General features: G+C 41.2%; 1 protein-coding gene and 1 long non-coding RNA gene across 2 annotated transcripts in view; one reads left to right on the top strand and one right to left on the bottom strand.

Annotated features, from left to right (window-relative positions):
• CSPG4 (chondroitin sulfate proteoglycan 4) overlaps nt 1-15,295 on the bottom strand; it is a 123,984-nt gene that overhangs the window by 64,569 nt on the left and 44,120 nt on the right. The gene's annotated exons all lie outside the window — the stretch shown is intronic.
• The window catches only part of LOC136612196 (uncharacterized), a 110,598-nt gene that overhangs the window by 57,025 nt on the left and 38,278 nt on the right, over nt 1-15,295 (top strand). Inside the window, exon 3 of the long non-coding RNA XR_010790365.1 lies at nt 1,824-1,973. This is a non-coding gene — a long non-coding RNA (uncharacterized lncRNA). The remainder of the gene's footprint in view (nt 1-1,823; nt 1,974-15,295) is intronic.

Raw genomic sequence — 15,295 nt, 5'->3', positions numbered from 1 at the left:
TATATAGAAAAAGTGCCAAAACACAAAATAATTGTATAAGAGTTCTGGAAAGTAGAAGCATAAACTGTGCTATGTATCATTGACAGGCATGATATATCTCTTCTTAGTGTACATATTATCTTTCTATGTACTTGTTATACTATGCAATTTATAACGAAGCTTTATATCTGTATTATAGAAATTAAAATGTGCTCTACCCCAGATTTGTCTGGATTCTTATAAAGTGCCATACTGTTCTGCAGACAGTGTTCTCCAACATCCTGTACTTTCACAGGAATTAATTAAGACCTTCCTTTAGATGATACAACAGATATGCACATTTATTATGCAATACATCATAGTTTCTATCTAGATTTAAGAGAATCCCAGCACTGTGTCTTGCAGTGCTGCACACACTCACAATTAAAGGGGTATTTCAACTATGTGTAATCACTAGTACAAGTGATGCATGTCTATTGTTGGAATACCCCTTTAATAAATAGCAGCTGGTATGTCACTGGGGTGGGCTGTCATGTTCCAACTTCTTGGTCCGCATACAAAGATGATTATGGGAGATTAGGTTTTAAATTACATGCAGTTAAGTATCAAAAGTTACAATAGTAAAACTCAAATAAGATTTTCCAGTCTATAGAAGTTCAAAGTAACATATGTTTTCATAGGTCTTCCACAAACTTTAAGTCTACCATCATTATATTTTTTGCATAAATTGATAATACATGTGAAATGATAAAACTGCATACATTTTCTTTCTCTCTTTAGTGAAACCTGTAGTTATGTTGACACGTGGCATACACACCATACATTGATTTGTATGCAGAAAATACACAGCCTATTACAGTGCAAGGCAAGTGGATGATATATCAATGATGATATAACATTCGATCGATCTGCCGTGGAAAAACATCTGTGGATTAAGATCCACAGCCTCTCAATTTCGAGTACCGGCACATGGACGATATTTCTATCCAATGCAATGAAAGGGGTGGAACTTAGCTCCGGCCTCGTCCCACCCCTCCCATTGAAAACAGTGGTGAGGTGCGGAGAGGGGGCGGGAGCTCATTGCACTAGCTCCGACCTGTCCCGCCTCCTCCCCTTGCAGAGAGGGGCAGCGTATATCAGCCAGGCATGAAAACTCGACCGATTTACGCCCGTCTGAATAAGCCCTAAGACAGACATTTGAAATGCTGGTTTTAATAAATTCTCCCATAACTTCTGGCTGTGCCCAATCCACTTTTTATGCACACCTGAATAGGAAGAGTTTTTTGGTAACCATAGATGTACTTCACAGATATTTCTGACATTTTCTGGCAATGACCTGATGCTTTGCACTGATGTGCTCAAATTTGGAAACCGCTAGACCCCTTAGTAATTCTCTGCTAATCCACTACTGTGATTTATTGGTTACATGAATTCTGTAGCACTATGTTCTGGATTAAAGGGGTTGACTCATCATAGATCCTCTATCAATCTCTGCTAAACAGCTAGTTTGCTGGGGAAACAGCGGGCAGCCAGGCGGTTTTCCTGCAGGGACTGCTGGAACTGTTGTGCCCGTTGTAACCAAACCAATAGTATCAGTTCCTGCCATGTATATGCTTTACTTATTAGATTGCTAGCTTTACATGAAGTAGCCTAAACTATATTCCTCTGCTTTTCATAAATGAAATAGAAAAAGATCATGCCAGTAGTATGGTCCCCCTGATATGACAAGTGAGGCAGCAGAGTTAAAGGTGTATTACAATGATAAGAAATGGCTCATTGATTTGTAATAAAAAAAAACTGTTTCTTTCTAAGGATTATAACAGATTTTTGCTTTTTTCCAGTAGAAAGTATCAGGGGTGTGCACAGAGATTTGGAGACAGTGAAGAAGACTGGTGCTAGTTCCTCCTACACACAATTAACCTCCAGGGGAAAACGTCTGTGGGAACCGATTGGAAGAAGAGGACTCAAGGGGACTAGATTTTAAAATAATGAAGGTATTTGCCAGGGAGTAGGAGGATGTGCTGTATGTCTTTCAGTTTAATTCTTGCACACTGCGACAAAACACACATTTTTGCTCCCTTAATGGCAATATATCACACATACACACACACACACACATATATATATATATATATATATATATTCCTCAACATTAAAATTTCAAAATCAAAACGGAAAAGTCATAAGATTATGCAAATCAAAGGAAGTTGAAGGTGTCACTAAGATATGCAAATAATCACATTTCCAAGTACCTAGCTCCAATCTGTGGCATGTGGGAGGGGCTTCAAGGGTATCAAAGCTAGATCAAAAGCAATTTTTTTCAGCCACATAAAACCTGAAAAATTAGATAAAGTCTTGTAGTATGATTGTGCGATACTTCCTATTTATCGATGTGCCAGTTATTGCCTCTTCTTGTAAACTGAGAGGGACAGAATCCTTGAACTAAAAACCTTGGTTTATCACTCCAGCAGATTGCTACGTGTGTAGGCCGAGATGTCAGGGCTGGTCAATGTTGCATGCCTCTGTGGTTTTGGGAACAATGACAAACTGGACTGGCAGCAAGAGGTGCACAGAGGCGAATGACAGATCGTGAGAATAGAAGAATGGTGCTTAGTGATCCATTCTGTACTGTGAGTGAAATTGGAAGTCAAATCCCAAGCGTAGCGTGTTGAACAGTGTCTACATAAACCATCAGAAGATGCTTGCATGATACTGGGCCATGAGCTAGACATCCAGTCATAGGTGTTCCATTGACCTCATGCCACTATTTACAAAGGCTATCATGGTACAGAGCAAGACAGCAATAGAGGCTGGAATGGAGGTCTATCGTCTTCAGCTACGGGTCCTGCTTTTGTTTTCGATTAAATAATAGCTGAAGATTGGTCAGGAGACCACATGGGCAGCACCATGAAGAGGCCTTCACGATGGAATGACATGACGGTCCTATTTCCGGGATTTTAGTGTGGGGTCGTATAGTCTACGGTAGCTAGACCCCTCTCGTCCTTATTTCAGTTACACTACCAGTTCAGCATTATGTTGATTTGGTCGTGGAACCAGTGGTACAGCATTTTCCTGAAGGGTCCCCGTGTAAGGAGGGAGCCCAGGTTTGAGTTTATGCTGTAATGATTTTGTCAGCAGATATAGGAAAGTCCCTGTCAGAGAAAAGAACAAACCCAAGACAGCGTTCATCCTACCTATGAGGCTTTTCGAGTTCAATCGCATGCCGTTCAGATTAACCAACACACCCGGAACCTTTCAGCGCCTGATGGAAAAGTGCTTAGGTAAAGTGACCAGATGTCCCGATTTAAGCATGATAATCCCACTTTGAGACCCCGTGTCCCGCTGTCCCCAGGGTCCCTAAGTGGGATAGCCTTTTGTTCAGCATTTGGGACATCGGTCCCACTTTTGTCCCGCTTTCAGGAAGCCTGATCACCATGAAAGTGATTAGCAGCCAGTGTGCCACAGCTCCCCAGCTGGTAATTGCTCAGTGGCAATGCTACTGGTGCACAAACTGATGACAGTGTGTGCACCCGGGTTCCCCCTTCCCTGACCTCTCCTCCTTGGTTTCGCAGGAGGTGAGGAGAAGGGAGGAGGAGTCCAGGCACACAACTTCCTTCCCCAGCAGCACCAAGCAGAGGAGCAGCGGGGGAGGAAGTCTCATGGGAATGCTATTACTACTGGGGCTGCTGTGGTGGTCACTATTACTACTGAGGCTGATAGGGGGGATACTATTAGTAATAGTGTCCATTATATTGGCCCCAGTAGTAATAGTAATTCTACAGAATCCAATATAGTGGACACTATTACTACTGAGACCACTATGGGGGTCACTATTACACTATTACTACTTGGGCCAACATAGGGGACATGATTACTACTGAGGCAACTGTGGGGTCACTATTACTACTTGGGGAGATATAGGAGACATGATTACAACTGAGGCCACTCTGCACATGACCGCATACCTCAAGCTGATTTAGGGTATGTCTACACATGGCGGAAACGCTGCGGAATGTCCCGAGCGAAAACTTCTGCAGCAAATTCTGCAGCATTTCCGCATTAAAAAAACTATTGAAATTGGCAGCCATTGTTTTGCCACAGCATTTCCGCCATGTGTAAACATACCCTTAAACAGAATTTTTTTTGCCATTATAGATTAAGTGAGTGCCTTATTCAAGAGACTATACACTGTGCCACGGTGTGAACATGCAACGGGAATACAAATTTAGCGCAGAGTTGCAAGCCAAATTTCTGTTCATTTAAAAGGCTAGGACAGACAGTGACATTAATGTCCATTGTGTAATGTGTGAATCACAAATATCGGTTGCATACAGTGGCAAGGGAGACATTGCCAAACATCTTTCTACAGCTTGTCATAAAGATGCAGTGGGTGCAAAAGCCTCTTCAAACAAAATCATGTTTTTCTCAAGGTCTCAATTTGGAGAGGCGGAAGCAAAATGAGCCACAGCGGAAGGTACATTAACGTACCACACAGTTTGTCATAGCTTTCAGTCCACAGACTGTATGTCCAGACTGATACAAAAACTCTTTGATTTTCAATTCACATGTGCAAGGACAAAATGTGAAGCGATTGTGACTAATGCATTTTGCCCTTTTTTTGATGGATCAGCTAATGGAAAAGTTAGACAATGCCAACTATTTGACAGTGTGTACTAATGCATCTAACCACAAACATATCAAACTATTCCCACTATTGGTCAGATATTTTGTTCCGCTTTCGGGCATTGAAATCAAAATCTTAGAAGTTCGATCTCTTCCTGGTGAAACAGCAGATACAATTTGTGATTTCATAATTGATGTGTTGCAGAAACATAATTTGAATGATAAGACCATAGTATTTTGTGCTGACATTGCTAATACCAGTTTTGGGGGCCTCAAAAGGAGAGGACAAAATAATGTATTTGCAAAATTGCAAGAGCATTTTGGGAAAAAATTGGTTGGAATTGGCTGTACTGCTCATATCATTCATAATGCCATACAAACTGCAAGTGATTGCCTACCAATTGATGTGGAAGCAATCATATGAAAATCTATTATTATTTCTATGTCTATACTCTTCGCGTGGAGCCACTCAAGGACTTCTCTGAATTTGCCGGTATAGAGTAGCAGCGGATTTTGGGATATGGGAAGACTATTAAAACTATTTGCTGGATTGAAATCATACTTTTTATCACAAGAAAATTGCCCTACAATAATTTGTACCTTTTTTGAAGATCCTTCCACCAAATTGTGGCTATTCTTTGTTCACAACATTGCAACAATATCTCATATAGCACAATTTGGAGGATAGAGCAACAAACTGTGACAGCACTTGAGGTATCATTGGCTTTTGACAATTTGGTCCAAAAATGTGAGAATAGAAGTGAAAACAGGTTCATTGTGAATGAGGTACTGTTGCGAATAACTCAGCTCGAACAGGCTGGGCTGGTTTACAAAAATAACGTTGTGAAGATAATATGCAATTTTTATGACCATTATGTGGAATATCTTGAGCAAAGATCAAATCAGTTTGAAGACATTTATTTGTTTGGATGGCCTGCGTTGAAAGTGGTGCCTTCATGGGGCAGCATTGAGAGAAGCCTTCAGTTACTATGATCAAAATTTCAAAACATTGCACTCAATGATAGTGAGACGAGATAACTAATGTCAGACGGTTTGTAACATCAGAAAAGGAGTGGGACTCAAAGAAAACAAACACAGACACGCATTGGATAGAAACTTTCCTCCATTATAAGGAACATGACATGCCATTCAACCAAGTTCAAAAACTCATGGAGCTTGTTTTATGCCTTCTGGGAATTAACACAGTATGTGAAAGCGTATTTTCGGCCATCAATGTTATGTGGACAAACAAGAAGACGCAACTGAAAATAGAAACATTGAAAGCCATTATTATATTAAAGTTTAATTTTGTTGACAAGTCCTGTGATAAGTTTTTGAAGACGTTTTGCAGCACCCTACTCTTCTAAGAAACATCCGTTCTTCAATGAAGTATGAGGCCTTGGCAACAGTAGCTGAGAGTACAACAACCACTGCAGGTCCATCGCCTGCTGACTCTTAAAGCACCGCATCAAAATGAAAAACATCCACTTTTTATAGAAGGTAGGACTGATCTTTTTTAGGATATATATTTGCCATTTAAATATACCTCAGTGTACAATCATAACCAGAATTAGAGAGTAGGCCTATACGGTGCTACAAGCGTATATCAATAGCCCATCCAGTGCTCCAGCTAAGAAAAAAACCACAGGGCGTTCGTCCCTATCTTTTTTTAAATGGCCCTGTTCTTTATATAACGACAGAGGTAAAATCATACGTTGTGATAAGCCCCACCTCTCTGTCCCACTTTGACCCTGGGAAAATCTGGTCACCTTAGCTAAGGAAACTTACATTTTGAAGCTGCTCTCATCTATTTGGATGACATCATCATGTGGGCTGCTACTTTTAATGAACATCTGAAGAGATTGGGACAAGTACTGGGACGCCTGCAGGCCCATAGCTTGAAAGATAAACCGAAGAAGTGCCACTTATTTAGGCTGAAGATTGAATACCTGGGACATACAGTGTCCAAAGATGGAGTTCTGGTTCTACCCTCGCAGGATAAAATAGTTGTTGTGCAACAATGGCCACCACCAAAGACTTTGTGAGAATTGAGAGCATTTCTTGGCCTAGCAAGGGTATTGCAGACAATTTATTAAAGACTTTGCAAAAATTGTTGGCCCTCTGAATTAACTGTTAGAGAGGAACAGCTAGTGGCCCGAAAAAATTAAACCATCTTATGGGGTGATGCTAAAAAAAAAGCATTCCAAGTGTTAAAAGAAGCTCTGACCACTGCACCTAACCTGACATTCCCAGATCCTTTAACCGTTCCCCATAGGACATGATTTGCAGACTGCTCACCATCTTGGTAACTCTTCTCTGAACTTGTTCCAGTTTGTCTATGCTTTATATAAAGTGGGGTGCCCAGAACTGGACACAGTATTGCAGATGAAGTCTGACAAAGGAAGAGTAGAGGGGGATAATGACCTCATATCTAGGATGTCATCGGTTGGCAATTACACAGGGAGCAGCCAGCAGAGCATCTTGATGATTTGTGTGCCCAAATGAATTCAGCGTGGCAGAACATTCCTCAGACAATGATTAATAACCTCCCTGATAGCATGCCAAGGTGTGTAAGTATGTGTATTTCTGTGTGCGGCGCTAATTCCATGACTTTTTCTTCTTGGTGTTGCAATTTCCATGTTGAGGAGTGTATATATGCTTTTAATTAAAGCCAGATAGTGATACATATCCTTTTTACTAACCCGTTTTGGGTCTCTGATTGTAGATGTTTTTTGGTCTATTGATCATACATGACTATGGGGGCTGCCATTTTGCCTGAGCTGCTGTTAACAACATTCACCAATTTGCTTTACAACAGTCATATGGGCCATAGGATCTGTCGTCTGGAGATGATCAATAATTTCTATGGTAGACTGATAATGACAGGACTACTGAATTTTTTTCTCTATGGAACAAGAAGTCTCCGCCTGTTGTTAGGTTTAATGGCCGGACTGAAAACTGCAGGATTTTAGCATTTAAAAAAAATATAAATAACAGCTCATTAATTTTATTACGCTGCAAGTAAAGCACAGAAACATGTTTTGTACTCATACATGTTGCTTACAAATAAATTAAGCTTTGATTCCCTTACATTTTTTCTCATCAAAGTATCCACCCTTGGCAGTAATCACAGTATGTTTTTTGTCTAAATGAATCCATATTCTTCACAAACTAGCTTATTTTGTTTATTTCTAGAAAAACAACTACTTGGGTGGTGCATTGATATTAATGAGCTGTAGTGTATGAAGTGACACGGAGAATTTTTAAAAAGTCCTCAAAAGTTCTTTAAAAATATGCTTAACAAAAAAAGATTGAAACAGTAGGTAATTGTCTAACTGCACTTTCCCTTTAAATGGCTCATAACAAAGAATAAGATATTTAAACTGTGCAGCAAATATACAGGTAACGTAGACTTTAGGTTAATGCTACCAATACACATGATTGCTGTTAGCTTCTTCAGCCAACAACTATTTCCAATGACTTCTCCATACGCATGCATATGCAAATTGATGGCATATGGAGTTTGCCAAATAACCTTAAAGGGGTTTTCTGCCATCGAGGAACCCTGCTGATCAGCTTTTCACTCAGCCAGCTGTCAGCCTATACAGAGCAGGTAGCAGATATATCCATACTTTGTGCAGTGGCCTGGTATAGTATTGCAGTTACAACTCTCAGTGAAGTGATTGGAAGCTGTGGCTGCATTACCAAGCCAGACCACTGCACAATGTACTGAGCTATCTGCTTCCTGCTCAATACAGGGTGACAGCTGGCTGAGCGGATAGCTGACCAGCAGGACTCCTGGGTAGTGGACTCCCACCGATCAGTTATTGATAAAACTATCCTGTGAATAGGTCATCAATTTTTAAGAGTTGGAAATTCCCTTTAAATACATACATGATTAGTCAAAGTAAGTAAATGGATTATAGACATCTCTAAAAGTAGCAAAGAACTGGGCATGTTAAATGCATCATACCGGATCTTTGTTCCCCTGTAGGCTGATATCTATGGACAGTCAGGCTTCCCCAATACATAGTGGATTGCCAGCAGAACAGAGTGGTTTTGCCAGGCTATGCCAACTATAAACTAACCCTGTGACTTCCTATTTACCTCCATTCTCTGCCACATGTAACGTCACAAAAATAATCACATATAATTATAGTCACACACAAAAAAGAAGCAGGTCATTGCCTCCTACAAGAGCAGCCCACTCATCATCCTGTGTGATGGCAAAATGTCAATGGTCTGCTTGGCTATAGGTTGGTTTGTTTGCACACAACTGAACACCGGAAACATAAGGATAGCTGAGAAGGAATGAAGAGCTTTGTGCTCCGGTGGTGGCTAAAACCGTCCTCACATTTAAAGGGCGAGGGATTAAATGTACAGCTCCCTTTGTAATTATTCATTAGGGAGTCCATCAAATTCCCAGTGAATCAACATTGGGTGGAGGTGTTTGGGGGAGGGGGTGTCTTATTTTTAAGCCTAACACATTATGTTACTATGTAATCATCTCAGAATTTTTGTGCATTTAGCCAACAGCCCATTAATTTCAGTTATTACTGTGTAATGCTTCATTTGGTGGTGCTGCAGGGAAATTGAACATTTGCTGTTGTTTTCCAGCTGATGGATTTTGTCCTAGTAAAGAGATGATAAAAAATATTAAAATAATAATGTCCGACCGCGGGATAGGCAAACATTATGCACTTGGGTTCAGGAACTGGAGAGTGTGAGGAGAATGCAGTGACTGTTAAGAAGGTCTGGCCAAGTAAGATCTACCAATGAAGAGATCTGGCGGGAGATCTGTTTGCCTATATCGTGTTTGGGCATTATTCTATTATGGTGACTATTTTTAAGAGCCTATTCACATGCCTGTTTTTTCTGGCCATGTACTCTTTGTGCATTCTATTGACAGCCCCATAATAGCCTATGATGCCATTCAGACAATCAATTTTTTCACGTTGACCGATGGTCAATAAGAAACAAAAATTGCTACATGTCCTATTCTTGTCTGTTTTCACGGATGAGAATCGGACTTCCAATGTACAGGGTCCATGGAGATCAGACAGACGGGTGTCTGATGTGAGTTGCGCCCGAGTTTCTTGGCCTAAGAAGGGTTAGAGGCTGTGAGAAATCTTTTACTAATTGTTATGGCTATTTATGGTGGTGTGACAACAGACCAGAGTCTTGTAGCCGACGAGTTTATCCATTGACATCTTCACATTTGAACTCCGTATACAATGCGATTGTGCTTTTGGTTTGGAATACTGGCGTAACTATAGATGATGCAGGGGATGCGGTTGCACCCGGGCCCAGGAGCCTTAGGGGGCCCATGAGGCCTCTCTTCTCCATATAAGGAGCCCAGTACTATGAATAAAGCATTATAGTTGGGGGCCCTGTTACAGGTTTTGCATTGGGTCCCAGAAGCTTCAAGTTACGCCTCTGGTTTGGAACACGTAAATATGTTACAAACAATAAATGTGGTTTGAAAATATATATATTAGAATTCTATTCACATTTCTAATCCAAAATCAACTCCCTCTACTCTCTAAAAAAGCTATTTAGTAGTTTCTGCCATGAAATAACTACTAATTTCATTTTTGTAAGCATTTAACAGAAATTAGAATCGATTGAATGGTTGCAAAGATTAGATCCCAGTTTTTATTGAAAGGGGCGTATAGTGTGAGTGTAAATGAGTGTATGCCATTCGGCTTATTGAAGGCAGTTAATATGCATGTGCTATTGAGAGAGTGTTTGTGACTCATTTGCTGCAAAACAGAAGGCCTTTCAGTTCAGTAGGAAAATATTATTTCAGCTTTTCCCGCTTTTATACTGCAGGATCACACACCAACTGAAAAATGCTGCTTGATACAAATAAGAAAAAGTGAATAAAACAGACTTTGTTGCACACACAGAAATTCAATAACCTATACGGAAAATGCATAAACACCGAGTACGGTCCTGTGATTAGTGAATGGGTGGTGTGTGCTGATCCCTTGTGATTCGCGGACGATCTGGTACAATGAGGCAGTGTGACTGACCAGTAAAGAGGCTTGTATTATGGAGCAATATTGAGTTCTATATAGCATGTGTGTAGCTGCTGTCGAAAGCTGTGCTGCGCAGGGCTGGGCCGCTCACTGTTACTATATTTGGAGGTATAATAGCCAGTGTGTTGGTGCCAATGTTGATGATTCAGTGTTCGGGAGACTCGGAGACAGCAGGAAAACCACATCAAGATGAGAGACCTGCAGAGTCTTAGCCAGTTACAAACCTCTCACTAGGGACCTGCAGTATTTGGCGTCATTAACACATTCATCGCCAGAGATCTTGTCAGTATTTGGCGTCATTAACACATTCATTGCCAAAGATCTTGTCAGATGTATGTCAATTCTCGAGTCTTTCAGTAACAACACAACCAGTACTGTATATCTTAGATTGCTCTTGCCAAAGATTTGTAGCATATTGCCCCCAGTCAAAAAGCCACAATGAAGATTGAAGTTACTACAGTACATAGTGGTCACGAGGACTCACAGAAGTAACTCAGTGGAACTACAAAGGTCTAGTGTTAGGGCAGCTTCATATAAGCCCAGGGGCGTAATTATAGAGGGTGCAGGGGATGTGGTTGCACCCAGGCCCAGGAGCCTCAGGGGGCCCACAAGGCCTCTCTTCTCGATATAGGGAGCCCAGTACTATGAATAAAGCATTATAATTGGGGGCTCTGTTACAGGTTTTGCATTGGGGCACAGAAGCTTCAAGTTATGTCTCTGTGCAGCATGGTTTGGGTATGGGTACGGGTACAGATACAGATAGAGGGGGGGCCCCTGCTCACGTTTTGCATCAGGGCCCCTGAGCCTTTAGTTACGTCCCTGTATAAGCCTATACGCAAAAATGCTCTCTGCAGCACAGTGTATTTGCGAATGAACGAGGCTTAAAGAGGTAGATTTGTGAGATGTCTATGCATAGTACTGGACTTTTTGTGGACGCAGGGCTAGTTCTCATGCGTGCATGACACACCCTTTCTGTAAAAGCTGTATTTGTGCACCTCCCATAGACTTCTATGGGACCTTTGCTGAGCAAAACGCAGGAAAATAGAGTATGTCCGACTTTTTACTGCACGTTCATTAGGGAAAGCCCATTAAAATCAATTGGTTCTGTTCTCTCTGTTTAGCGCGCAAGTATTTTCCACACACAAAAACAGAAGCAAATATGTCCGTGTGAAGAAGTCCTCAGTTATGAAACTTAGTAAAAGGATTAAAAGAAAGCCTTATCCTAGTCCGCAAAATACCCCTATTTTTTCTTTGCTGCTGAACAGATATCACGCTGGCAGTGAGTTGTAATCATATTAACTACACGCAGCCTGTTATTTGATTCAACTATTTTCTTCAAAGGCCTACCATCAAGTTGGCATCCGCTTGTACTCGGCGCTAAGAATCCTTTAGCTGCTCCGCAATGAACAATAATTTCATGCCAAAAACTGACACCATAGTTGAATTAACTCTTGCTAGTATTAGCTCAGTAACCCGGTAGCTGCTGGCTCACATCAAATATCCGTTTGCAAACCCTCCTCTCTAATCATAGTTTGCTGATGTATATCCGTGATTCTGATACTCTGCAGGTCCCCTTGAGGAATGAGAGTCATTTAGCTGAAAGATGGAAAATAGTGCTTTATATAAATAGTGAAGCTGTGAGATCACATTAACGTCTAGTATGAGGAAGCCTTCGCAGGAAGCGCTGTGTGTAAGCAGAAGTACGAGAAAGTGGGTAAAGGTCTAGACGGCAGAAGTCCATTCTAGCATTTCATGTGATGTTGCAGTGTTTTCAATTATTTAGCTATGTTGCAGTGAACATAACATATGCATCCATTATAGAAACAATACTGTATATACTAAATAACTCATGTCGTTAGGCCTCATTCACACAGGCGTATTTTCTCTCTGTTTTTGTTTTAAATATAATACAGACAGTATAGAGCACCATTGCTTTGCATTGGTGTATTCAGGCATGTGTTTTCTGCACGCATGAAAAAAATTGCTGCATGTCCTAGTTTGGACCATATTTACGGGCCAGAATTACCCATACAAGTCTATGGAAGCATAAAAAGTAGAGCCTCACTAAAAGAGTCCCTGTCACCGTAGCAAAGACCTCTATTAAATATCTAGGAATAAACATAGGTAAAAGCCCCAAAAGCTTATACAAGTTGAACTACCCCCCAATCATACACAAAATTACAAATGAACTTAACAGATGGAATAACCTCCCACTATCATTTTTGGGGCAATGCCATTTGATCAAGATTATAAGTTTCCTGAAGCTCCTCTACTCTTTACAAACTATCCCACTCTTGTTACAAAGACAGGATTTGGGAGAGCTATACTGCGCATTCTCAGCGTTTATTTGGTCCCATAAACGCCCACATATCGCTTTGAAAAAGCTTATGTTTTCCACAAACATATCCGTTTTTCCAGATATACGCACATACAATGTGGCGTGTCTTATGCAACACTCCTTAGGGCTCAGTCACAAGGGCGCATCGGCACCCGTACACAGGCACCGATGCGCCCTTGTGACTGAGCCCTCAGTGCAGGAAGAAGACGTCCGTACTTCAAGACGGATGTCTCTCTGCAGCGCTGAAGAAAGAACACATGACCGGCAATGAAGCCGGTCACATGTTCTTTCTCCCGGCGCTGCAGAGAGACGTCTGTCTTGAGGTACGGCCGTCTTCCTCCTGCTGTAACACGGGCGCCGATGCGCCCATGTGACAGAGCCCTAAGGCCTCATGTCCACAGGGAAAATCAGGTCCGCTGCGGATATGCAATGTGGATTTCTGCTGTGGATGCAGTGTGGATGAGCTTAAATTAATTTTTTTTTTCATGCAGGAGATCAATTGAGCTATGAGCTCTATGAGCTCCCGTACGCATGATCCGCACTTAAATGGAGCATGGCGCGTTTTTTTTCACGCGCATGAAATTTTTAAATCACTTTAAAATACCATCTACCCGTGGGTGGTCAATGCATTCCAATGGGAAATTTTAGGTGCGGATCACGCACGCGGGTGATCCGCTGCGGATTTTAAATATTATTTTCCCGGTGGACATGAGGCCTTAGACTGGCTGCAGAAGGCTGACAACTTTTCAAACTATGAACTTGAAACAGGGTTTTTGCATCCTTGGAGCCCAAATGCCCTTATACACACGAGATTATTTAATCTTCCACCAGGGGCTAAACACTCCACTATGATAAGAGATACTAGTGCCGCTTCGAGAAAAAAATTGTAAAGCTTGCGGACTTTCGTTCAAATTTCCAAAACACATGGATTTATGGACACATCCAGAGTTCAGAGAGGGCCAGGTTAATAAAATGTTTGCGCTGTGGCGTAGCAGAGGCATAGTGACGGTACAACACCTTCTTCATCAAGAAGAATCCAGATACAGAACGTTTAAAGAGTTGTGGGATACATATGATCTACCTGCATCTCACTTTCTACCTTATGCACAAATATGGAGCTTCCTATGTGCTAGACTGGCTGACATCTCCAAGGAGGCGATACTTAACCCCATTGATATACTTATAGGAGATTCTCCAAGGAGGCATTCAATCTCTGAGCTGCACTCTAGATTTAGGAATGGATGGGTGATACAGGACAATTCTCTGCTGTTCAAGAGATAGGTACAAGAGCTACGGGACCTGGAGATACCCCAGGGGATAGTTGAAGGGTGGGTATAAGAAAAGCCATTACAAAAGAAAGATGGCGGGAAACCTACTTTAAAATTATACATGGAGCAATATATGGAATGAACATCCCCCCACATCCCAGAGGCCCGACAAGATTGCAGGCATGCCCTAGATACTCCAAGTCTAATTTTGACTTTTTGCATGATTTTTGGCACTGCCCCAAAATCAAACAGTTTTGCACTGATACTTGAGAACTTGTGCGCGAGATTGGCGGGGGGGGGGGGGGGGGGCAGACAATACAGTTACTACAAGTATGTGTATTTCACTTTCTTTGTGACCAGACAAAAAGTTCTAATATGACACACACTATTCTTTTAATAAGTAAAAGATGCTTGTGGACAAATTGGCTGCAGGCCAGACCCCCGGCAGTATCGGATATCCTGCAACAGTTAAAATAGCTTTTAAGAATGGAAAGATTAGAGATTGAGCGATAGGCAGAATCTGAAGCATCAGAGTTTTTTTGAAAATGGGTTGATTTTTATAGAGCGGTTGCTAAGGTAGTCCCAAACGAGATCATTGAATGCATGAGACCATTTAGCAACACAACCTGGTGTTATTTCCAAGATGATGCGAACCGCTTGGGGAAATTAAAAATAGCATAATAAATATCATTTGACCGTATAGGAGAATTTCTTTCTGGGAAAAACTCTGAAACCCGAATTAATGCATCCTTAATTCAACTAGGGATGAGACTAGGAAGACACAAGACTATACATTAGTAATTTTCCACCTTTATTCAGTTGAGTGTTTAAGTTCAGAGGTTAATAAGGTTTGATTTTTTTCTCTTTTTCTTTATTTTAACATACGGTATATATGCAAAAATCTATATATAGTTGATAATACACAAGATGATCAAAAGCCTAGTAAATGTGGTGTCCGTATATCATATCACTCCTTCCTTTCTATTCATGTCTGCCAGCAATAAATACAGTGCTGGTACCAAATGTAGGAATATTGCTCATTTGAA

Source organism: Eleutherodactylus coqui, chromosome 2 (genome assembly GCF_035609145.1).
Source record: "Eleutherodactylus coqui strain aEleCoq1 chromosome 2, aEleCoq1.hap1, whole genome shotgun sequence".
Lineage (NCBI taxonomy): Eukaryota > Metazoa > Chordata > Amphibia > Anura > Eleutherodactylidae > Eleutherodactylus > Eleutherodactylus coqui.
Note: the sequence above shows the minus strand (reverse complement) of the source record. Positions and strands in the feature narration are given on the sequence as shown.